This window comes from Capra hircus, chromosome 6, assembly GCF_001704415.2.
Source record: "Capra hircus breed San Clemente chromosome 6, ASM170441v1, whole genome shotgun sequence".
NCBI lineage: Eukaryota > Metazoa > Chordata > Mammalia > Artiodactyla > Bovidae > Capra > Capra hircus.
The window spans coordinates 115,854,199-115,879,251 of NC_030813.1; the positions used below are offsets into that span (position 1 = coordinate 115,854,199).

The 25,053-nt window shown below is 56.8% G+C and overlaps 1 protein-coding gene across 6 annotated transcripts in view; it reads left to right on the top strand.

The window, feature by feature from the left end:
* WHSC1 (Wolf-Hirschhorn syndrome candidate 1) overlaps positions 14,624-25,053 on the top strand; it is a 76,883-nt gene continuing 66,453 nt past the window's right edge. The window contains exons 1-2 of one of the 6 annotated variants that reach the window (XM_018049814.1): positions 15,112-15,915; positions 18,001-18,149. The gene's annotated coding sequence lies outside the window, so the exon portion shown is untranslated. Of the gene's footprint in view, positions 14,675-15,111; positions 15,916-17,566; positions 18,150-25,053 lie in introns of those variants that run through there. The other 5 variants (XM_018049816.1, XM_018049817.1, XR_001918223.1 and 2 more) reach the window with 5 other exon arrangements.

Sequence of the window (25,053 nt, forward strand, 5' to 3'; positions counted from 1 at the left end):
GCTCGCCACACCGAGAGCCCCGACTTCGGGGCGGCGTCCCTGGTACGCGGGTCCTCCCCGCTGGCCGCCCATGCGTCTGCACCCGGGCGGCAGAGGCTGCGCACCCCCGACCTTTGTGCCCAGCCTCCCCCTCCCCACAGATGCGGTCAGCTGGTTGTCGGGGGGTCGATGAGGTGGATGCAAGAAAAGCAGGCTGGGGGCCGTGGGGGTCGGTGGCTCCCGGGGCCCAGGGGTGGCCTCCCCGGCAGGTCACTGCCACCGGCCCGCACCTCAGCCCTTCTTGGGGAGCCCCACCCTGCTCCCCGCCCCGCCCCCAGCCTTTGCCCCTCTCAGGCCCTCCTCCGCCTGGAAGATCTTTTCAGTCCTGGCCCGCTCTGCCTGCCTATCTTGTTCGCAGAGGTAACCCCGGGGCACCACTTGGAGAGGTCCAGCACTTTGCAAGAGTGCGCGCCTGTTCTGCGCCGTGCGGGAGTGTGGGACTCCTGATCGAAGCCGGCGCCCCAGTCTTCAGCAGCCGCTGGCATGGCCGTCTCCCCAGGAGGCTCCCCCAGCACTCAGCCCTCACCGTCAGAAAGAAATAGCTTGCCAGAGCTGCCAGGTGCTGGGCCAGGTTGGCCGCAGCCCCCACCTCAGGCGGGAGAGGGTGACGCTTGTCAGTGCAGGGCACCTTGAAGATGTCAGGAAGTGCCTGTATTGGCCCTGGGTGGTGAGTGCTATGGCCTTAAAATACAGGGTTAATCTAAGCTCGCAGATCCTTGAAACCCAGGCCCCACCCCAACCCCTCACCCCCTTGCCAACAATCCATAAAGCCGGGGTTCCTATCCATGCCTCGGGATGGGGAGGGGAAAAGAGGGTCACGAGGAAGGATAGTCCTACCCCTTCCCCGCCAACCGAGGGCTAGGCCTGAGCCAGGGCCAGCAGATCCTCAGAGTTGGACAGGACTGGCCTTTTAACGCCCAAAGGGTCGGAGACTGACATAGGCCCTGAGCTTCTGAGGGCTCTGCCCCAAAGCTGTCTCCCATCTGTTGAGAGGCAGAGGGGGGAAGAGTCAAAGCTGCTCCTTGGTGATGCTTCAGGGCTCCACTTGGCCTGAGATGGGGTGGAGCAGGAGGCAGCAGCCAGGCAATGGGCACAAGGGTAGTTTGCAGGACTTCCAACAGCAATGCTGCTTCCCTGCACGTGGGATGACACCCTTGGCCCAGCCAGGTGGAGTGGAAAGGAGGAAACCAAAACGAGGGTCGTCATAGAGGGGTCGGGGCGCCGTGTCTGGGGCCTCTGGGCACCATCTCTGATGCTGTCTGCAAACTGGGCAGGGTACAGTGTTAGAGAAATTCATTTTTTAACCATCAATAGCTTTATTGGGTTTCCTGATTACTATAGGAAAAATGTGTGCTCCCTGTAGCCATTTCAAGTCTATAGAAACAAGTACAAACTAACTGAAATCTGGCCCTAGGCTGCTGGGAGCACCCTTAATGCCAGATGAAGTCTGCCTTCCTGCCCCGCCTCTCTTCACGCTACAGTCTCAAGAATGCAGAAGCGTGGTGCAGTGAGTTTTAAAATGAGCTCTTTCTGCCTTTTTGTTTTTTCTCTTTGGGGGGCTCCCTGTTCTCTGTGCGCCCCACACACTGTACGTAAACTTGCATAGTCGCTGCACATTTATACAAGTGCCATTTGTGTAAATTTACACCGTTTTACACAAGTGACAGTTGAGAGAAACAAGGTGGGACGTCCGGGAAGCACACCTGCTCCACTCAGGGAGGTTAGAGGATCAGGTTAGGAATAGAGATCAGCTCAGGGAATCAGGTTAGGGGTCAGGACACCGGAAGAGGACTGGCGGGACTGTGTGCTGTTTGGCCACGCCCCACGTGAAGGCGGGCAGAACTGGATTGGACCAGGTTGCAGTTTTGCCCAGAGGTGTGATGAAGGGAGAGAGGGGAGTCACGGATGTGTGCCAGACAGGGCCTTTATATGACTTGAGGGAGCTCGAAACTGGGGAGGAGGGGAAGGCTGGAGGAGGTGGGAGTGGCTTGAGACAGCGGAAGGTTGCAGGGTCACCGCCTTGTGGGGCCTGTTGAACCTGAAGGGAGTTTGAGTCGGGTACCAGGGCAGGTGAGCTGGCAAGAGGCCTGCTTATGAATACAGCAGAGAGTGGTGGGTGTGGCCTGCACCCGTGAGCCCCGGAGAAGGGCCAGGTGAGGCAGGAGGGCCCAGCTGTGCCTTCCTGCAGCAGGCAGCCACGCACAAGCAGGGCACCCTCTGCTCAGGCGGGATGGTGGCTGTGGGGTGGATATGGGAGGGACGTGTATTTGAGTCCCGAGACCCAACGGTAGAGTCTGGGGGGCTGCGGTCACACCTGCTGGTTCCCGGCAGTGACACCCACCCTGTCTCCCCCTCTTCATAGCACAGCCCTGGGTTTACTGGAAAGCCTTTCTGCAAATCTTCAAATGCTTTAATTTTAAAATTAAGTTTACCTCAGCGTGCGTGTAGTAAAGTGTCCAAGTCCCAAGTGTGCAGTCTGAAGCATCTTCCATCAGGTACACATCCGTTCGGCCCCCACACTAATCAAGGCAGAAGGCCGCCAGCCCTGCAGACGCCTCCCCATGCTTGCTCCAACATCACCCCTTCTCAGAAATAACCTCTGTTATAACTTCTACCTCAAAAATCACTTCAAACTGCCCTGGTGGTCCAGTGGTTAAGGCTTGGCCTGCCATGCCCATGGGGGACACAGGTCCAACCCCTGGTGCCGGAAGACTCCATGCCCACGGGGGACGCAGGTCCAACCCCTGGTGCCGGAAGACTGCATGCCCACGGGGCAGCTTAGCCCTTGCATCCCAACTACTGCGCCTGTGCCCTAAAGCCTGCCAGCTGCAACTACTGCAGCCCCAGGCGGGGCTGCTGAACCCAGGCGCCCCAGAGCCCCGCTCTGCAACAAGAAGCCACTCCAATGAGAAGCCCCCGAGCACCGCAAGCAGAGAGAACCCTCGTGCGGCAATGAAGACCCAGCCAAAACCAACAACAAGAACAAAAAAACCCCAACATTATGAAAGAATCGCTTTGGCCTGTTCTTTTACTTTATATAAATGGAATCAACCAGTGTGTCTGTTAATACTTTAAAAATCTGGCTGCTTTCACTTAGCATTTTGTCTATGGAATTCGTCAGCATAGCAAACTAATGGGTGATGTTAGTTTGCTGTCTTTAATTGTCATGCAGTGTCCCGTTATATGAATACGCCTGCTTAGCCGCTCAGTCGTGTCTGACTCTTTGCAATCCATGGACTGTAGCCCGCCAGGCTCCTCTGTCCACGGGATTCTCCAGGCAAGAATACTGGAGTGGGTTGCCGTTGACTTCTCTGGGGATCTTCCTGACCCAGGGATTGAACCTGGGGCTCCTGCGTTTCAGGTGGATTCTTTACTGTCTGAGCCACCAGGGAGGCCCACTTATATGGACATATGGTTGATCTATCAGCGCTGTGGATGATGGATCCTCCACTCCCGGCCATTCAAACGAATGACGCCTTAATATCCTCGCCTGAGGCTTTGCTGCTTGCACTCAATGCCTTTGGTAGAAGAACTGCTGGTTGGAAGCTGTGCTTAAGTTCAGCATTACTAAGCACTGACAGCTGGTTTCCAGAATGTTCCTATCAGCTTACCTGGCCACCAGCAGAGCGGGAGCCCAGGCCCCCAGAGTTCCAGTTACTGCGATGGTAATCACTCCTGAAGGTGGGGCACAGCGTGGCTCCGTTTTGCGTTCCTTTCATGACTAAGGATTTTGAGGCACTTTTTCATATACGTCTGAGCATTTGGACCTCTTCTTTGATGGAGTGCCTGTGTAAGGCTGGTTTCTGGTCCATTTCCCCATTGGTCATCCGCGTTTTTCGTTCTGGCTTGTTAGAGTCCTTTGTATACTCTAGATATGGGCCCTTAGGTTATGTGTATTTCAAACATTTTCTCTCACTCAGGATTACCTTTCAACTTGTAATGGTGTCTTTTGATGAAGAAAAGTTCTTGATTTTAATGCTCTAATTTTTTTTTTTTTAGTCACTGCTTTTTGTGTTTGAAGAAATCTTTGGTACCTGAAGGTCCTGAAGATATTCTCATGTTTTATTCTAGAAACTTAATTGTTCTTTTTTTTTTTTTTAAGAAAAATATTTATTTTTGGCTGTGCTGGGTCTTCGTGGTGTTCGGGCTTTCTCTAGTTGTAGAGAATGGGGCCTGCTCTCTAGTTATTGCAGGCTTCTGCTTGCAGCGGCTTCTGGGTGAAGAGCACAGGCTCTCGGGCTTCAGGAGTTGCTGCTCTTGGCTCAGCAGTTGTGGCCCATGGGTTTGGTCGCCCTGAGGCATGTGGGATCTTCCTGGACTAGGGATCAAACCAGTGTTTCCTGCATTGCCAGGGGACTCCTTAACTCCTAGACCACCAGGGAAGCCTCAGTTCTCTTTCACATTTAGGCTTGTGATAATTTGAATGGTGTTTCTTTGTTTTGTGTGTTGCGAGGCAGAGATTAAGGATGATTTTTGTCCTGTGGGTACAGAATGGGTCCAGCACCGGTTATCGAAAAGACCTTCTCCTTTCACCTTCCGTAGGCAGAGTAGTGGTCCCCGAAGATGTCTGCGTTCCATCCTCATTCTGGGACTTGCAATTATGCTATTTTGTACAGAAAAAGGGATTTTGCAGAAAAGGGGATCTGAAGGATCTTCAGATGGGAGTTTGCTCTGGATTATTCCGCTGGGCCCAGTGTAACCATCAGCTTCCTTAAAAATGCAAGAGAGAGACAGAAGTGAGGGGCGGAGGGCGGCCTGACCACAAAGGAGGGGACTGGGGTGATGGGTGTGAGGGCATTCAGGCAGCCAGTGCCTGCTTCAGTGAGGGAAGAAGGGGCCTTGAGCCAGGGAAGCGAGCAGCCTCTCGAAGCTGGAAAGACAAGGAAGTGAGTCCTCTCCTAGCCCTGCCTCCCCCAAAGGAATGACGCCACCTTGATTTTACCGCAGTGAGACACGTGTCAGGTTTCTGACCTACAGAACTTTATGATACATTTGATAAATTTGGGTGGTTTTAAGCCACTAAGTTTTAAAGAATTCATTACAGAAGCAAATAACTAATCTATCCCACTGAATTGCAGGGGCAATTTTGTCATAAATTAGGTGGCCACGGGCTTGTTCTTCAAGCTTATTCTGGATGTTCTTGATGGAACAGAAGCCCTTCGTTTTAGTACAGTAACATCATCCCTTTGACAGCTAACAGATTTTCCCCTGCGCTTTGGGCAATATCTTTTCCTGACCGAAGGTCAAAAGTGGATTCACTTATATCCCCTACCGAAGGATTTGAACATTTCCTTTTACTGTTTAAGATCTTGGTCCATTTAGAGTTTCCAGGCATTTTTGTATGTAGTGTGAGGTACAAGCCCAGCTTCATTTTTTTCACCTTATGGATAATGAATTTTCCCAGGCTTCCTTATTTTTCGAATTGTATTTATTTATTTGTTTTGGCTGTGCTGGGCTTTTTCTTCAGTTTCAGGGAGCGGGGCTACTGTCCAGTTGCGATTCACGGACTTCTCGTGGTGGCTTTTCTTGTTGGGGAGCAACGGCTCTAGGGCACACCGGCTGTGGTGGTTGCCCTGGGCGCGTGGCATCCCCCCAGATCAGGGCTTGAACCCGCGTCTCGTGCACTGGCAGGCGGGTTCCTTACCACGGAGCTGCCAGGGAAGGCCCCAGGCCTCACTGTGGAAGGGTCTCTCTCCCCAGTCTGCCACGGTCCTTTGCCATGTGTCCACGCTCCATCTGTCCTTATCATTCCTCGGTCAGCTGTTCCCTGTACCATCACCCCACTCATGGTGGGTCCCCCTCAGAGGCACAGCCATCCAGAAGCTAAGGAGTTCCCTATGTGAGACTCAGACAAGTCGTTGTTTTCATTGGGCTCTTTCTTTTTGGGACAGACTTGGTAAAAGAGTGGCATTTGGACTGCCGTCGTTCAGGACCAGTGTCTCTCTTTCCAAAGTATTTATCTGCTTGTGCTGGGTCCTTCGTTGCAGCATGAGGGATCTTTGTTAGTTGTGGGATCTGGTGCTCTGACCAGGGATCGAACCCCGGCCCCCTGCATTGGGAGAACCGAGTCTTAGCCGCTGGGCCACAGGGAGGTCCCGAGACCGCTCTCTCTCTCCTCACTGCCGGCCCCTCTGGTTTGACTGTGGGCTGACTCCTGCTTGGGGTTAGCTGAGCTTCTTGGATACGTAAATCAGTGTTTTTGTCAACTTGGGAAAAAACTTGACATTATCTTGTCAATGTTTTTTTTCTGTCCCATTTCTCTTTTTCTCCTTATCAGGTTCCAACACATACGAGTAAAGCAGTCCATCCCATGAAGCCTTTATTTTTTTGCTTTTAAAAATCAAATCAAATTTTTTTTTTTTGGCTGCACTGCAAGCCATGCGGGATCCTGGTTCCCCGACCAGGGATGGAATCTGCTTCCTGCAGTGGAAGCGTGGAGTCTTAACCACTGGACCAGCAGGGAACACCCCCGTTCAAGCCTTTGGATGGCGGCAGCCCTGGGTGACAAGTTTGTCTGTGGCCTCAGGAGAGACCTTGCGCCTTAGTTATCCAGCTCCCCACTCCCGAGTTCCTGACAACGCAATTTCAAGCCGCAGGCGATGCTCACTGTGGCTTTGAGCCACCGGGTCTGAGGTCATGCAGCAGTATGTAGCAGGACGGGGTATGACTGGGAATGTCTTGCTCAAGGTGCAGCCCCAGTTCCCAGGGCAGGATCCCAGTGTCTCAGCCGTTCAGCCGGGCACGTTGATGACAGGGCCCCCACTTGGGCCAGGCCCCAGCTCCCACAGCAGTTTTTTTGCCAATCTGGGGCCCTTACCGCAGCCAAGGACAGTGGGACATCGTGGACTCCCCTCTGCACACTGGCCTCTCCTCCAGTGCCTTCCCCACAGGTTCCAGCCACATCTCTCTCTCCGCTCAGTGGTACAGGCTGTCCTGCGTGGACTCTGTTCCTCTGAGCCACGGGAGATAGAAAGCTGGGGGGGCGGGGGGCGGGGGTCAAGGTATGCCTCATAAATTCCCCTTGTCCAGGGGGCTAAGTCCTGCTCGTCCTTTTCCCCACCACCTGAAAATGGGTTGCCTCATCTGTTTCCTCCAAGTTGTTTACAGTGGGAGGGGCAGTCTGGTCCCAGCGTCTCTCTTACAGCAGAAGTCTCTGTCAGATTTGCCTGAGCGTCTACATTTGTGGGAAAACCGGTGAGAGCTCTGAATCAAGTCTGGGAATTAGTTGATGGTAACAGACCAATGTTTGTTTCCTGGTTTGCTGTTGTTGATTTAAATAACTTGTTTAATTTTGGCTGTGCTGAGTCTGTGTTGCTGTGCAAGCTTTGCTCTGGCTGTGGCGAGTGGGGGCTACTCTCTAGTTGCCGTGTGGGGGCTTCAGAGCATCTCAGGGGCTTCTCTTGTTGCCGAGCACGGGTTCTAGGGTGCTCAGGTCGCAGTACTGCAGTTCCTGGGCTCTGGAGCACAGGCTCAGTTGCTCCTGTCACGCGGAGTCCTCCCAGACCGAGGATTGACCCCGTGTCTCTGCACTGGCAGGTGGATTCTTTACCACAGAGCCACCAAGGAAGCCCCGGTTTCCTACTTTTGACACAGCTACTGGGGAGATGTAAGGTGTCGACACCAGGGGAAACAGGTGAGCACTGGCCGCAGTCTGTGAACCGAGAACTTCCAGATGTTCAAGCTGAATTTAGAAAAGGCAGAGGAACCAGAGATCAAATTGCCAACATCCGCTGGATCATTGAAAAAGCAAGAGAGTTCCAGAAAAACATCTACCTCTTTATTGCTTTATTGACCACGCCAAAGCCTTTGACTGTGTAGATCACAACAAACTGTGGAAAATTCTTCAAGAGATGGGAATACCAGACCACCTTCATGCTTCCTGAGGAATCTGTATGCAGGTCAGGAAGCAACATTTAGAAATGGACATGGAACAACAGACTGGCTCCATATTGGGAAAGGAATACGTCAAGGCTGTATACTGTCACCCTGCTTATTTAACTTATATGCAGAGTACATCATGAGAAACGCAGGGCTGGATGAAGCACAAGCTGGAATCAAGATTGCCGGGAGAAGTAGCAATAACCTCATATATGCAGATGACACCACCCTTATGGCCGAAAGTGAAGAGGAACTGAAGAGCTTCTTGATGAAAGTGAAAGGGGAGAGTGAAAAAGCTGGCTTAAAATTCAACATTCAAAAAACAAAATCATGGCATGTGGTCCCATCACTTCATGGCAAATAGATGGGGAAACAATGGAAACAGTGACAGACTTTATTTTGGGGGGCTCTAAAATCACTGCAGATGGTGACTGCAGCCACGAAATTAAAAGACGCTTGCTCCTTGGGAGAAAAGCTATTACCAACCTAGACAGCATATTAAAACGCAGAACATTACTTTGCCAACAAAGGTCCATCTAGTCAAAGCTATGTATGGTGTTTCCAGTAGTCATGGATGGATGTGAGAGTTGGACCATAAAGAAAGTCGAGCATCGAAGAATTGATGCTTTTGACTGTGGTGTTAGAGAAGACTCTTGAGAGCCCCTTGGACTGCAAGGAGATCAAACCAGTCAGTCCTAAGGAAATCAACCCTGAATACTCATTGGAAGGACTGATGCTGAAGCTGAAGCTCCAATACTTTGGCCACCTGTTGTGAAGAACTGACTCATTAGAAAAGACCCTGATGCTGGGAAAGATTGATGGTGGGAGAAGGGGACGACAGAAGATGAGATAGTTGGATGGCATCACCGACTGGATGGACATGAGTTTGAGCAAGCTCCCAGAGTTGGTGATGGACAGGGAAGCCTGGTGTGCTGCAGTCCATGGGGTCGCAAAGAGTCGGAGACGACTGAGCCGCTGAACTAACTGGCCGAAAGTGAAGAGGCGCTGCCCTGGCTGGTCCTGGATCAGGGCAGTCCCCGTGGAGATTGGGGGTGCAGGGTTCGCAGGCGGGGCTGAGGGCAAGGTGGAGATCCCCGTCTTCTCACCATTGCTTTCGGTTCTCTGGCGGCCTTCCCTTCCCTTCCAGAGACTCTCAACAGACACAAGAACCACGCAGCCCTGCGGGTCGCAGGGTGGAAGGCGGTCGGGGCGGTGGGCGGGCCCCGAGTGGTGGGCGGAGCCTGGAGGCGCCTGGCCAATGCGGGGGCGGCACTGGGGGGCGGGGCCGGGGAGGCGGGACCCTTTCGGCCTGCTCTCCCCGCAGGTCCCTAAGCCCTGGGTCCCTGCCGCCGCAGCGCCCGGCTCCCACCGTCTCCACCCAGCGGTTCCGGAGGAGGGCAGCCCGGCACGTGCGAGCTGACACCCTCCAGGAAGGCAGGCTCTGAGCCGGTGCAGCCATTCCGGCCTGGCTCTCAGCCGCTCTCAAAGCGGGGACTGCGCTATTGGTGTCACCATTTCCCTCTCTCTCTGTCACAGACACACACACGCCTCACAACCTACAAGTTTATGCAACTAGGAAGAGAGGGGCTGTGGTTTGAACTGTGTCCCCACAAAGGCATGTGCAAGTATAAACTCCCACCCTGTGACTGCAACCTGATTTGGAAATGGGGTCTTTGCGGATGTCGTCAAAATGGGGCCATTAGGTGGCCCTGATCCAATCACTGGTGACCTTGCAGGAAGAGAAACCAGAGTGAGGGGATGACGCAGGGAGGAGGCCCTGTGAAGTCAGAGCCTCGGAGGGGAGTGATGTGGGCACAGAGCAAAGAGCACAGGGGCCGGGCCCCACCAGAGGCCAGGGCCGGGCCAGGAGTGGGCCTTCTGCAGAAACCGCGAGCAGAGACCCTCCTCACCCTCGGTTTCAGGCTTCTGGCCTCCAGACCTTAGAGAACAACTTTGTGTTGTCCTGTGGCACTTCATGGGCGGTCCTCAGGTGCCCCCACGGGGGGAACCAGGACTGGAGGCCCAGCAGTCTGTCCCCAGGCACCACTGGCACCTGGAGATAAACCCCAGGGGACACAAGCAGACGAAGCGGGGATGGGGGAGGCTTCTGAAGAGAGTGGTGTCCCCACTGAGAGCTGGCATGGGGATGGGAAGGGGAGAAGTTCAGTTTGGTACCTGTCCAGGGGTGGGTCCATGTGGCTGTCCAAGGGGCATATCCAGTGGGGAGTCAACTTTGTTGGTGAGGAGCTCTCCAAAAAACTAAGATCATGGCATCTGGTCCCATCACTTTATGGCAAATAGCTGGGGAAACTATGGAAACAGTGACAGACTTTATTTTCTTGGGCTCCAAAATCACCATAGACAGTGACTGCAGCCATGAAATTAAAAAAAGTTGCTCCTTGGGAGAAAAGCTATGACAAACCTACACAGCATATTAAAAAGCAGTGACATTACTTTGCTGACAAACGTCCCTCTAGTAAAAGCTATGGTTTTTCCAATAGTCTTGTATGGATATGAGAGTTGGACCAAAAGAAAGCTGAGTGTTGAAGAATTGATGCTTTTGAACTGTAATTTGGAGAAGACGCTTGACAGTCCCTTGGACTGCAAGATCCAACCAGTCCATCCTAAAGAAAATCAACACTGAATATTCATTGGAAGGAATGATGCTGAAGCTGAAGCTCCAGTACTTCGGCCACCTGATGCTAAGAGCTGACTCATTGGAAAAGACCCTGATGCTGGGAAAAATTGAAGGCAGAAGGGGACAACAGAGAATGAGATGGTTGGATGCGTCACGGACTCAATGGACATGAGTTTGTGTAAACTCTGGGAAACAGTGAAGGACAGGGAAGCCTGGTGTGCTGCAGTCCATGGGTTGCAGAGTTGGACACTACTGAGCAACCGAACAACAACAAGCTCTGGGGAGAGGGGTGGGCTGGAGAGGCACAGCTCGACATCCTCCCCATTCCTGAAGGTAGGATTTAAGTCTCACTGAGGCTTTGTGTTAAGGGCGCTGGGGAGCCATAGCAGGATTTTATGCAGGTGGGTGACATATTGTGGTTTAGAAAAGTTCCCCTGGCTGGGTGCAGAGAACGAACTAAAGGAAGAGAAATCGGTGGGTTGAAAACTGCCTCCTAATTCCTAGTAAGCAGCTAAGGGCCTGTGGGGGAGGGGCAGAGTGGCAGGGAAGGAGCTGCCGGCTCAGTGGAGGACTTAGGAGGAGGGGTGAGCCCTCAGCCGGAAGGGGACTTTGGTGGGGGTGGGGAGGTGGGGAAGATGGTTCTGAGGTTGCCCTCAGGACCGGCCCACTGTCCTGGGCTGCGGTTTACTCCCGGAGACTGAGGACAGACACTGCAGGCTTCTCAGGGCCTCCCAGAGGTCAGCCCCGAGGCGGATGGAGAGGAGGTGGGCAGGGAAGCTGCGGAGGCCTCTGGCTCGGGCCTCCCAGCCAGAACTTGGGCGGGGGGCTTCTCAGCAGGGCTTCAGTCTCCATGTCCATCTCCTGGCCTGCTGGGGGCCCTGCTCAATAGAGGGTTGGCCCACGTGACCCAGGGGCCTTACGGCCTGCTGGCTCTGTGGGCTGGCCCAGGGAGCTGAAGTGGTGCTTGGGCTTGGCAGGAGCTGAGGCTAGCTGGGCCTTTGGAAGGGCAGGCTGTCAGCCTAGGGAACACAGGTCCGAGCTGGGAAGGGGCGGCAGAGAAGGCCTGGGGTGGGAGGCCCCCTGCCCGTTAGGCCTGGGTTCTGGCCTGCGTTGGGTTGAGAAAGGAGGGTCTCTCCCCTTCCCTCCTTGGAGGCAGGGGCCACCTGGGGCACAGGAGGAGGGGCAGCTTGAGACCACTGGTTTCCACTTGGAAGCCCTCTTTCTTTGGCCAGGGATGGAGAAAGGCTGGGGTCAGAGTGCATACATCCCCATGGAAACAGCAATGAGCCTGGCCTCTGGGGGACTCTGGCTCTGGTGGGGGATGGGGCAGCCAAACGGGGGCTCAGGGACTCCTTTAGCTAAGGGGCCTGGGCTTGGCCTCTGGTAGCAGCTCTGCCAGGGAGGCCTGGGCCTGGGTCAAGGGGTAGCAGGGAGGCAGAGTGGGCTCCAGCCCGGGTCACATGGAAATCATGGAGCGGCTTGGGCCTCCTAGAGCTGTATGCCCTGGTGGGTGGTAACATCAGCAGGCAGCCAGAGGTGGCCTGGCTGCAGACCTCGTGGCCAGGGGATGCCCAGCTCCGCTTGACTCCTTGTCCTGTCTGCTGGGCTGGTCCCAGAGCTAGCAGGCAGGCCTGGGGTACCCTGGTCCCAAATGCCTTGCCAGCGTGGCCTTGGTCTGAGAGGCTGGGTGGGGGGCAGCAGGTGGGGGCTGAGATGGAGGACCACTGAACCCCAAAAGGTCAGAGCAGGGGTAGCTTTGCCCTCTGAAATCCTCTCTTGTGTGGTCACTACACATCGGGAGCAGACTCGCAGTCCCTTGGTCTTCTGTAATCTCTCCTCTCCAAGTGTGGCACTTTCATTTGGAGAAGCGACTGAGACTCCAAGAGGTCGAAACAAGCTTCAGCCCCAGCTGCTGACATCCTCGAGTGCCCCGCAGCCCTCTGGGCCCACTGGTCTTGGGGCTCCCACTGCCCTGGGCCTCTCCAACCAGGAGCCTACCTGTCAGTCCTGTGAGGGCCTCTTTCCCCTCTGCATGGATGGAGACCCAATCATGGGAAATACACTCTCCATGGCAGAGGCCCCAGAGTGTGCAGGGCTGGGGCTGTCCAGCTGGCCAGATTTGATGCAAAGGGCTCGGGACCCCCACAAGACAGCAGGGCTGGTCCAGGGAGGCCTGCGCTGGGCGGGAAAAGATCAGCCAGCCTCAAATAACTTTCAAGAAAATCCAAACACTCGCTTTCATGTTTTGAAGAAATTTACATGTTGATCGCACTATTCTAAATGCAATTTTCTTTTTTTTAAAGAGGAGCCCTAATTCCAAATCTGTGAAATCAAAAGAGAGGTGGTAGTATCTGTCTTGTACTGCCGTGATTTAAAGCTACTGAGGAGGCAAGCAGTTTTCAGGCTTGTGCCCTGGAAGGATTCCAGAGCCAGAGAGGCAACCAGTCTTCTACCTACAGCTTAGAGATACAGCAAAGTGCAAATGTGAACGGGCTGGCACCTAGCTAGACACCTTCCAGGGGCTCCTGGTGGCCAGAGGTGAGTCCTGGCAGTGCCAGATGGGGGAGGGGTGTCTCTTCTGGCAGCTCAGGCTCCCCAGCACGCTGCAAGGGGGCAGCACACATTAGGACCTCACCACACCGCTCTTGGACAGAAGGTTGAACAATCCTGTAATCCCTTTCAGCTGGACACCGCGTGTGGCTGCCTCCTGGGACGAAGGAGCCCAGCGATGAGGTGGCTCTCTCGAGCTGAGGCTGGATGGGAAGACTGTCCTTGAACAGGGCCCCGGTTGGCACACTTGATCCACCCTATGTACCAGCCCACCGTCCTCACGGCAAGCTGCAGTGATCTTCCCAAAGCTGGCCCCTGACCATGGGCTGGCCTGCCCTTCTTCCCCACCCAAGCCTCACTAGAATGGCACAAGCCCCTAGCAGTTTTGGGGCCTGAGACGAGACCTGTTTCTGACCACGGATTTCCCCACTACCCCCAGATCCAGACCAGCCAGACAGGAGCCTGGGCGGTGGGGGAAACGGGCTGAATCCTCGCCCTGCAGATATTCTGCGGAAGGAGCCACCCGCCTCCTCTCCGTCGCGCCGGCCGCCCTGCCGTTTGTGACCATCTATGCCCAGTTTGTAATGTGGGATCCAGGAGCGCAGGCACGGCGAGGACCTCTGCACCGGGAGCCCCCTCCACAAAGCTCCCCTGCGAGTTCCGGCTGGGATTCGCCTGCAGGGCCGGCTGGAGCCTCACCTCCGCCCTCCCGGATCCCGGCCGCACGACCAGACCAGGTACCTCACCCCCTTCCCCGCCCTCCCCGCCGCCAGAGCTCCTGCTGGCCTGGGACCCCGAGCCAGGGCGCGAGTGACCGCTGGGGCGCGGGGCCCGCGGCCAGCACGGGCGGACCCCCTGCGCAGGGCGCGCGGGGCGGCCGCGAGGGCGCCACCTCCCACGTCCCGGCTCGAGGGCCGCCGGGGCCGCGCTCGCGCGGGGCGGCCTCGCCGGCGGCGATTGGGCGCGCGGCCGTGACGTCACCGCGCGCGCGCGCGCTCAGGGGTCTGGCTCCGGGCTTTCAGTTGAGCCGCCGCCTGGCGCGCGCCCGTGCCGAGTAGCGGGAGCGGGGCGCGCGCCCGGCGCCAGGCTGAGGCGGCCCGCGCAGTGCCCGCGCCCCCCGCCGCGGCCCGCGCCCTCGGGCCCCCCGCGGCCGGCCGTTGCCCCAGACCCCCGGCCCCGGGGCCCCCGCCCGCCCGGCCGCCCGGCCGCCGCCGCCCCCCGCCCCGCCCCGCGCGGATTTGAAAAGCCCGGCCGCAGCCCCGCGGGCGCCGCAGCCAATCAGCGGCGCGCACTTTCCCGCGGCTTCTGCGAGGCGGCGGCGGCCCGGCGGCGGCGGCGGCGGGCGGGAGGCGCGGGGGCGGGGTCGGCGCCGCGCGCGGAGAGCCTCGGCCTGGCCGCGCTGCGCCCGCCGCCGCCGCCGCCGCCGCCGCCGCCCCCTCCCCTCCCTCGGCCCTGCCTCCCTCCCCCGCGCGGCCCCGGCCCCGGCCCCCTTCCCGGCCGCCGCCGCCGCCGCCGCCGGAGCCGCCGCGCCCGAGAGCCGCCGCCGCCGGAGGATGCGCCGCACAACAGGTCACTGGCGCCGCCGGCCCAACCGCCGCGGGCCCGAGGGGCGGAGGGCGGAGGGGCGGAGGGGCCGGGCGGGCGCGGCCATGTTGGGCCCGGCGGCCGGCGGCTGCACCTGTGCCGGCCCGACGCGGGCCGCCGGCCTTTGTTCGCTGCGGCGCCGAGCGGGCCGGGCCGGCCTTTGTGAGGCGCGGGCCGGGGCCGGGGCCGGGCGGCGGCGGGAGGGGCGGCCGGGGCCGCGGGGAGGCGCGTTTTTGTCCGCCGAGGCGCCGGTTGACACTCGGGTGGCCGGCCGTTGGTCAGCGCGGGCGCCGGGAGCCCCGGGCCTGGCAGGTGGCGGCGCGGGGACCCCGCCCGGGGGCTTGCCGGCCCTCGGCCGCCCGCGCTCGGCCGGACGGTGCTCCCCCCCACCCCCACCCCGGCCCCGGGGCCCCGGGGGCGCGCGCGATGGAGCGGCCGCGGCCGCCCGGCAGGCTCTGCCCCGCTCGCCAGAGGGCAGTTTAAAAAAATCTCGGCATGTGAGACACGCGGGGCTCGAGCCTGGGCAGAGGGCACAGGAGCCGGTGCCGCCGCCGTCGGCTCTCCCCGGCGTCCGCGCCGGTGCCGGGACGTGAGCGGTCACAGGCTTGACAAGTTAGCGCTTCTTAGGCAGGTGACGAGGGCTCGGGGCGCGTGTGCGCGCGTCCCAGAACCCGGGACCCACTCGGTTCGGGGGACTTCAGAGCGAGGTTAGGGAAGTTCTTGAGGACTGACAACCCCGCGCTCTAAGGCCTTGACTTTTAAATGACTTAAACGCCGAGATACGTGTTCCCTAATCGCCCAACGACTTAAAAAGTTAACGTTGCCACTGCGCGTTGATAACACCGACCCTCATATTTGTGTATTTTAAAATGAGATGGTCGAGATGGAAGATGAGTTAGGAGCCATCTCATTTATGCAGCGCTTTCATTTTCCCAAATGTTTTCCATGTCCTCGTTACATGTGTTCAGTGTGACCAGAGCAACATGAAAAAGCACCACTCCAGCCAGTAGCTCGGAGGAAACCAGTCGTGGGAGCGCAGCCCTTTCCTGGTGTGCTCCGTGCGTGCTCCGGCGCCCCACCACCGACCGGAGTTCAAATCTAAACTGCCGCCTGGAAGTGAAGAGGACTCATGCCTTAAGCACGATTACTTTGAGTCATTTCCTTTTCTTTTCTTCCATTTTCTCAGATGCTCAGCAGCCTTCAGTTTTGGGCCAGTGGTTGGTAAAGTGAGTACTTTCTGCACGTTTGTGAGTTTCTTAAGTTTTTTTTTTTTTTTTTTAAGAACTCTGATCCATATAATACAAAAATCCTCGCCTCCTGACTGCATTACTATAGATCAGGGTGGGCTGGGATTCCAGTGGTGAACATTCCAATTTAAAAGTATCAGAAAAATAACTTCCTGAATTTCAAAAAGTGATGGGCTTGATACTGCCCGGTGGTCCGGTGGTTAAGACTCTTAGCTTCCAGGGCAGGGCCATGGGTTTGATCCCTGGTCAGGGAACTAAGATCCCACATGCTGTGTGGCACTACCAAAAAAAAAAAAAAAAAATGATGGGCAGTTTATTATTCTGTATGCACATTTGTGATACATGTTATGTCTAAACTAACATAATTTGAAATTTATGGAGACACAACAGAACAAAACAATAAGTTAAACAGGCTGCCATGTGTGACTGCTAGGTTTATGGTTTTTATTCAGCCGATTTAAACAGGGCTGTTAAAAGAGTACCTGCTTAAATGTGAGGACTCAAATGAGGAATAAGTCAGAATTGCGAGACTTACTTGTTAGGGGTTAGAGACCTTGTGGCTTAGGGAAGAGTGGGCCAAGCCGGCCACCTGTTCAGATGACCTCTCCTCCCGAAAGTAGTCCAGGTTGGGCGAGCTGGGCCCTTGCTGCTGCGCAGGCCCTTCTCTGGCTGTGGAGAGCGGGGGCTCCCCTTGAGCTGCGGGGCGCGGGCTTACTGAGGTGGCTTCGCTCGTGCGGCTTCGACACGGGCCCACTCGTCGTGGCGCGAGGGCTCAGTTGCTCTGCAGCACGTGGGATCTTCCCAGACGGGGATGGGACCCGTGTCTCCCGCTTCAGCAGGCAAATCCTGGGCCACTGAGCTGCCAGGGAGGCCCCTCCAGGCAGTCCAGGTTTAAAAGGCTCACTCGCGTGGCGCAAGTGAACTAGCTAGTTACTTCCTTTTTTACGGCTTGACGCTTCAGTTTAAAACAGGTGAAAGTAGGTGAAGTCACATTTACTAAGAAGTGCTGGCGAGGGGATAGAAAACACTAATAAAATGTTGCTACATGAGACGGGGGTTGTCCTTGCGCACACACAAGCATGTGGTAAGGTGATGCTAAAGTTCTTTACTTTCTCCTGCCATTTTTAATCTAGACAAATAAGCTTTCTCAGGAAACAGTTGAGTTCTAAGTGAGCATTTAATCAGTGGGAGTTGAAGTTGTTAAGCTTTTTACTTACATATTCTGGTATATGGTTTTGGTTGGTTGACTTTTGTCTTTTGTTTGGATATGATGCTTGGCTATAGAATGTACGCAATTTTGGATACGCCTCTTAGTCTTCTAAGCTTCACTCCTTGCCCGGCTGCAGTAAATGGGTCCTGGTTCCTCAAATATGTGGTCCCCTGTCCTGATCCAGGCCTTTGCATGGACTGTTGTTGTGTGTGGACCACTGCTTGTCTTTCCTTTAAATTTTTTTTATCATTTAATTTTATTTTATGTTTGGCTGTGCTGTGTCTTCCTTGCATTTGCACGGGCTTTCTCTAGTTGTGGCGTGCAGGGGCTACTCGTTTTGCGGAGTGTGGGGTGAGCGTGCTCAGGCTTCAGTAGTCGGTCACGCCGTTTCTCCGAGGCATGTGGAGTCTTCCCGGACCAGGGGTCAGACCTGTGCCCCCTGCGCTGGCAGGTAGGTTCCTACCCGCTGGGAAGCCCTGTCCTCCCACTTGGAACACAGAGGACCCAGCCCTTTAGTGGCCTTATGTGGCCTTTCTCCCTGTTGGGTGAGCTCTTGGAGGGAGGATTCCTACAGTCTCGGGTGAACTGGCCTCTGCTCATGCCTTCCCGTGGCCGGCGCTCAGCGAGTGCTGAGTAAACGGCTTATGACTCGGGACAAGCAGCCCATTTTAATGCCAGCATGTGGCCTGTCTGCTTCTCTTTTTTGTAAGGCATGGTGAAGCAGGAAGGGCCCTTCTGGAAGAAACTGAATATGGAAAGTAAGGGGCTGGCTTAAGGTCTCCCTGCTTTAATCGGGGAGCCGAGACACTGTTTGCCAGGAAGCCTGTTTCCTCTCTTTCCCTTTGTCTTTGTAGCTAACTCAAACGCTAAATAAAAACTACCTGTGAGACACGCGAGCACAGAAGCGCAGCGAACAGCAGAACAGGCCCGCACGTGCCGCCAGGACGGGCCGAGCGGGGGCGCGGCTGCCGCGCCTCCCCCTGTCCCTGGGCAAAGGAGAAAGGTGAGATGCACAGAGGCAGGAGGTGGCGTGGACGTTCCGCAGGATTGTGTGTATACTTTGCCAACTGTCTTTATGTGATTCGTTACTGTTGTTTTTAGGAATTGTTATTTAGGGTAAAACTTATTGTTTAGGGGAGAAAAAGACTCAAATGAGTTACCCCAGCGATTGGTCAGCATTTTGCGCTTGTCTGTTGGTTACAGTATAGCTTTTGAAGGAGCCGATTGATTTGATGAGATTTGCTTTGCCAGTTAAAAAATTCAAGATATCTCAAATTAGTATTGTTCTTGAGTCTGTCTTCCAGAAAGCAAAGGGCCAAAGGTGAATTTTTCAGAGCGCCTTAATGTCTGTAATACTTAATACTTTCAACAAGGTATACAAGGATGGAAACTGCTAAGTGGTGGTTGAGCTGAGTGCCAGCCTGCGGCCCAACAGCCCTAGTGATGAAACTCCCCTGTTGGGTGTGGAGAGAAGAATGTTTTGTCTCCCTGGAAGGAGTTGGGAGCTCAATTTTTAAGTTAACTGGGTTGTCACAGAAAGAATCAGTGGTATGAAATACGTTTGTTATGCTGTCAAGGGTATGTTTCTATCAGCAGTGTTAAACACTTTAAGTAATCTTTCGCTTGTGTTTGCCGTTGTGTTACGGAGGCTGACAGGTCAGGAAGGGTGTTTCTGACTCCAGCTCCCCCCCTCAGCCAGCTCTCCACGCTCTGCCTGTCTTTCTAAAATGTGCGTGTGCTCCTGTGGGAGCCCACTTCTCAGGGATCTCAGGGCCCTTTCGGGTTCAAGACCAGTCTCTCGCTGCTCTTTCTGCCTCTCACTGCACTTTTTTTTTTTTTGCTGTGCTGTGCAGCCTGTGGGATCTCAGTTCCCCAAGGAGGAATTGAGCCGGGGTCCCTGGCAGTGCGAGCTTGCAGTCCTAACCGCTGGATGGCCGTGGGAGCTCCCTCTTGCACTCCGCATTTTGGTCTCGCCTGGTCTCTTCAGCCCTCTGCTGTGGCTGAGCTTTTCCTCGGCTTTTGCTCGGCCGGTTTCGCCTCCGCCTTCCCCTGTGGCCCCCGCACACGTGCGTAGGCTCGGTCGGTGCCTGTGTGGGCACTGCTGGCTTCCGCGTGCACTCCTCGTTCAGCTCTCGTCGTGCACCTCGCTCCTGGAAGGCGGCCCCAGAGCCCCTGCCTGCCTCGGGAGCCCTCGGGAGTGTGTCTTGAGCCTGGGTGCGTGGCCAGCCTCCTCCCGGCCCACCCTCCCTCTGTCTCAGCCGCGCTGGCCTCTGGCCTGTCTGAAGCGCTGCAGCTGCGCTCGGCCCCGGCCCCTGCATCTGCAGCTCCGTCTACTCGGACACCTGCCTGGCTGGCTTTTCACCTGCCTGTAAGTCTTTGCTTAAACTTCCCTTCTCAGGCACCACCCTGACCCCTGACTTCCGATGTCCTTTTGCTGTCTGGCCCTACCCATCTGCCTCCGCTGCTTTTGCCTGGCTTGTATCCTCTGACATTCCAGGTGTTTTCCTTATTTGTCTGTGCGCCAGACTGCATCAAGAGGTCTGTAGCAGTGGAGATTTTTCTCCTTTCGGCTTTAACTACTGTCAGGCTCTCAGTGCCTAGAACAGTACCTGAGTGAATGCCAGTCCTTCAGTGACTGCTTGTATGAAGACTCAGCCCCGCGTGTGTTGGCCAGTGCGTGAGGAGTGGGGTGGATCGAGGGCAGTGGAGCGAGTGTGCTTGCCCTGGTGTGAGGTGGCAGAGGGGGGGCCCAGGGCAGGTGAGGGAGGCCAGAGAGGAAGCTGGCCGGCCCGCGCTCGAGGACAGCGGCCGTCCCCAGACCCAGGCGCCTCCAGGAAGGCTGGACCGGCGCAGCAGAGAGCGCCGGCGTGGCGCTGAGGGCGAGGGGGAAGGGCCGAGTGACCCTAACATTCACGTTTCGAAAGATTTGAGCGGGCACCATTTTTATCTCACTGTGAGCTAGTAAAATGGATAGTGGGCCTCATTTCTGATATACCTCGGTTCCTTCAAAGAGGAAGCTGAGTTCACCTACCAGCTGAGATGTGTCCCTGGTGCCTTCCTACTCATAGAGGAGGAAGCCCTTGGTCTTGAGCGTGGCGCGTGGGCCCTGTGTTTCCCTGGGATCTTCACTGGCTGGCCCCTCGCAGCCGCTCTGAGGCCTCAGGTCCTGTGGCTCGCTCTGTCCCCTTCCCCCGTGAGCGCCGCCAGCGCTGCATCCGCGGCACTTGGGATGCTCCCAGGTCAGCGGCTCCTCTGAGCGCCGGGCCCTGTCCCGGCAGCACACGGCTTGGGCTCTCTCCCTGCACGTGTCCAAGTTCCGAGCTTTTCAGGGTGAGCGCTCAGTTGTCTTCTGGGCTTCACGCGGCGCCCAGTGTTAACTGAGAGTCAACTCTTGGAGATATTCGTACTTCCGAGTCTTCTATTTTCCCAAAGATTTATATATGTGTGTGTGTGTGTGTGTGTGTGTGTGTGTGTGTATATATATTTATTTGGATGTACTGGGGGGATTTATTTTTTTAGTTGTGGCATATGGAATCTAGTTCCCTGACCAGGGATCAAACCCAGGCCCCCTGCGTTGGGAGCACGGAGTCTTAGCCACTAGACCACCAGAGAAGGCCCCTAAAGATTTTTATTTAATAAAAATTGAATTCCTGGGTTTTTACGATTAAAGTATATGTTAGAAATAAGAGCTTCTGGGAAATTCCCTGCTGGTGTGGTGGTTAGGACTGCCCAGTTGCCCTGCTGAGGGCCTGGGTCCAGTCCTTCCCTGGGGAACCGAGATCCCCCAGGGCGCACAGCAGAAAAAGAAATAAGAGCCTCCTGTTTGCATCCCCCCAAAGATTGGAAGTCGGTGCCATCTGTGCAGAGTGGTTCCCCCTGTGTCTTGGAGCAGCGAATCTTCGTTCCCTCCTCTCACTGAGTCCTCACAGCAGCACGTCCCAGAGATGTTAAGTACTGTCCCAGAGTCACAGGCTGTAAGTGCTGGACCTCCTGCAGGGCCTGACCTCTGCTTCTGTGCTCTGGGAACTCACTGTCCTGCCTCTCAGGGGACACTGGAACATTAGACCGTCGAGACACGAACAGGAGGATGGGCCGTTACACTCTGTTAGTAGCATGGCTGTGCACTTCTGCTGACATTCCCTCATTCATGGAGAATTAAGAAACTAGCTGTGTTCCATCGATGAGCCAGAACTCATGTCCTCGGTCCCCTGGATTTGACAGACCTGTGAGGGGGCTGAAACGGGAGAGATGATGGACAGAAGATTACATCTTTGAAAAATCTGTGAAATTGTCTTGCTAAATAATCAAACCTGAAAACTGATCAGGCCTTTGGTCCCACGAGCACTCCCCAGGAGATGCGGGCTGGGGAAAGGAGCCCAGGAAGCTGCGCTGCAGGGCCGCCGTTGGCTGGCTGAAGGCGCGGGGCCCTGCAGGACTGGCGACAGGCCTCCTCCACCGGAGAAGAAGGGGACTGTGGGCCGTGCAGGCTCCTGGAGGCACCCCAGCCGGTTGCCCGCCCGCCGCAGGGCTGTGTGCATCCCGGGCGGGCCAGTTAGGTGGGGATGAGACGGAACCCAACTCGCCTATTTGTGACGGTGCTCCACTTGTGAAAGTGGAGCGCTGACTCGGTTTCTCATTGAGGAGCCTTCCTGTTTTCAGCTGTCACAGTGGTTCTGTTTAAGAAAGGAATCTGTGTCTCGTAGAGCCACGGACAGAATCTGTCAAAAAGTGCGCCGTGGCCTGGGGCTTGCTTCTCAGCTGTGTGGCAAGGGAGCGGCTGGGCAGGCTGGCACACGGAGCGGGTTCGTGTGTTCGTGGCCTCCGTGGCAGAGGGGGAAAGGCGTGAAGGAGACTTGGTGCAGGCTCTGCTGCGCTTGGTCTGTCTGTGTATCCACGGGCGTCATGCCTGCCTGGAGGCTGAGGCCGGTACCGAGCGTGGAAGAGGGCCCGGCGTCGGGTGGTGAGGGGAGCAGAGAGCCCGTGGCAGGAGAGGGCCGAAGGTCAGAGGGGAGGGCGCTGAGTGCAGAGCAGGCTGTGGGCGGGGGCCGCTCTCGAGGCTGCACGGAGCATTTTCATCTGCAGAGGAGCGTGAGGCCTTGCGGGTTCAGGTGGGCGTGTGTGGGTGGGCAGTGCGCGTCTGTTTGCTTTGGAGAGCGCGTTTCTCAGGGTCGTCTGTGAGCTGGTTGGGGGAGGGTTAGGGGCGAGGCCGTGGGAGGCGGCCTGTGTGCCCTGGCTGGCTGCGTGAGTCTTCCCAGTGGCTCTCTGAGCGCCCCATAGGACTGGGAGCCTGCCCGCCTTGAAATTGGGTGTGGCTGCGTGGTCTGCTTTTGACAGTGGGGAGGGGCGCTTGGCCTGTGGAGCCCTGAGAGCCCCGCGCCCCTGCTCCCGGTGGCAGCGTACAGGTACGCGCTCCGAGCGAGAAGGAAGCCTCGGGGTGAGCCAGGTCGTTGCCCGGTAACCTGGTCCCCCAGGCCTGGTCCCCAGACTGGCCGCATGGGCCACCCGGGAGCGTCTTAGAAGCACGGGCTGGGGCCCACCTTCTGCCTCCCCAGGCCTGAGCTCCCGGGCAGGTGGCCGCCTTCGCGGGGTGCCTGAGCCCGCCGCGCTGAGAACTCTTCCTGGAGTTCCCCGAAGGCCCAGCGCTCAGGCCTGGCGCGGCCTTGCTGAGGGGCGCGGGTTCTGCAGAGGAGTCAGCGGGAAGGGCCTGCAGTCAAGCCGCGAGGCCCGTGGGTTGTGGGGAGGGTGTCAGTGACCCCCGAGTTTCTGTTTGACAAAGCCAGACGGAAGCCCATTCACTGTCCGAACAACACCCCGTTCTTGTAAGATTCCATTTATTTGGGTTTCGAGGCTCAGAAACAAGGACGAGGCTAAAGAGGGATGTTTAAAGCGCTCATCGACGCCTTCACCCCCAGGTCGCTTTCTCCGGGACACCCACACTGTGCCCTTTCTGTCTTGACGCCCGGCTTGCTGTCCCCCACCTGCCCTCCCTGTGAGTTGAGGCTCCTTGCTGGCGGCCCTCGTCCCTGCTCCCCACGGTGCCCCGGGGACAGCACCACCTGGATGGGCCCTTAGTGGGCACTGAGGGACCCTGGGCACATCCGTGTGGGGCAGCTTGCTCCGGGCCTGCAGGGGTCCTGTCTGTGTGACTCGGAGCCTGGGCCCTGCCTAGTGTGAGGTGCCAAGATCTCCGACTGCTCTGCAGCTCGGGTTCTGGGGCGGGAGCACTGGCCGGCTTCAGGCTCTTTGCTCTTCGTCAGGTGCGAGGGGGTGGCCTGGGGGAACAGTGCCTGCAGGGGAGCTCAGGGAGACCCCGAGGGCGCGCCCCTGAGGATTCCCCTCTTTATTCCGCGTTGGAAGTTGTCCCTGATTGCGGAAGACCCCTTGGGGTTAGGCCTCATGTTGACAGTTTATGGATTCTCTTCTGTTGAGTTCTGAAATCTGTATAAAAAAGTATTTATTTCTGGAAGTTCAGCTTCTTATAACTTCTTTGAAGACGCGACCGTGTTTTGTTTGTGCGGCGCGGAGGCTGAGCCCTTGCGCGTGTCTCAGGCCCCGGGGCGCTTGCAGCAGCGCTGTTGGCAGAGGGTCCGAGCCGCCCCGTCTACAGCGGGTGCCTGAAGCCTGGCGCCTCCTCCCCTGCCCTCCCTCTGAGTTCCCAGCACCGGAGTGAGGTAGCAGAAACAGTTGTGAATTCCAGCCTAGAGTTCATGGAAAGCTTCTTTTCGAGGGCTTGCTAGTTCCTGACAGACCATCCAGGCGAAACAGGAGGCTCACGCGGCACTAGTCGTCAGACGACCAGGGACTTCCGAGGGGGTCCGGTGGCTCGCACCCGGCCCGCCCAGGGTTGGGGCCGCGGCCGTCCCTGGCCCGGAGCGGCGGCCCACGCGCCGCAACTGAGATCCGCCTGCTGCAGCGGCTGGTGCAGCCAGAACGTTTCTTTCTTGTAATCACAATACGTTTCATGGAAAGTTTGTACAAATCAGAAAAGTGGAAGGAAACTTGGATAATTGTAATCTTACCAACCAGATGCTTAGGTCTGTGCTTCCCGTCTGCTTTTCATTCATCGGACTGAGCCAGGCGCCTAAAGGCAGTCCCCTCTGTGAGGGCCAGAACAGAGTGCAGCAGTCTAGGTGACTGTCCGAGGACGCAGCTGCTCTGCTCTCTCAACTGTCTCTCGTATCTGCCTATTGGAAACACTTGCCTGTTTTATGGGGCTGAGGACTTTGAGGCCCGCGTGTTGCTCGTGCAGTTCTGTCTTCAGGAGATAAGGGTTTGGCGTCTTTCCGCCCCGCTTCCCCTTCCCCGGTCTCCTGAGTCCAGTGGTGTCCGGCTGTCTGCGCCTTCCTGGTGCGCTGCCCCAGAGCGCGTGGCTGAGAGCACAGCAGTGTGTGTGTGTGTTTACAGTCCTGCAGTGTGGACCTGCATGCCAGGGCCCACCCGTCACGGCCGGCGTGCTGTCGGTCTGGGTCACTCCCGCGGTGCCCGTTGCTGGGGGCTGTTGGCCCGGGTCCGCCATTCTCCCTGGCATGGGCCGCCCTTGAGGCACCTTGGGCCTCCTCACAGCATGGTGGCTGCTTCCTGCCGCAGGAAGTGAAGCTGCCAGTCCTTTTGCTTTCTGCTTATTTCTTGGCTGCACCACGCGGCTTGTGGGAGCTCAGGTCCGCTACCCGGGCTTGAAACTGGCCCACGGCAGTGGCAGCCCGGAGTCCTAACCACTCGGCCATCAAGGAGCTCCCCCGCGGACAAGCCTTTTATTTATTCATAAAAACACCTTAAAAAAAAGGATGCATTTGATTTATTTGTTTTTTGACTGTGTGGCATGCAGGGTCTTAGTTTCCGCAACCAAGGATTGGACCCGTGCCCCGCAGGGGAAGCCCAGAGGCGTGCCCCCTGGGCCTCCAGGGAAG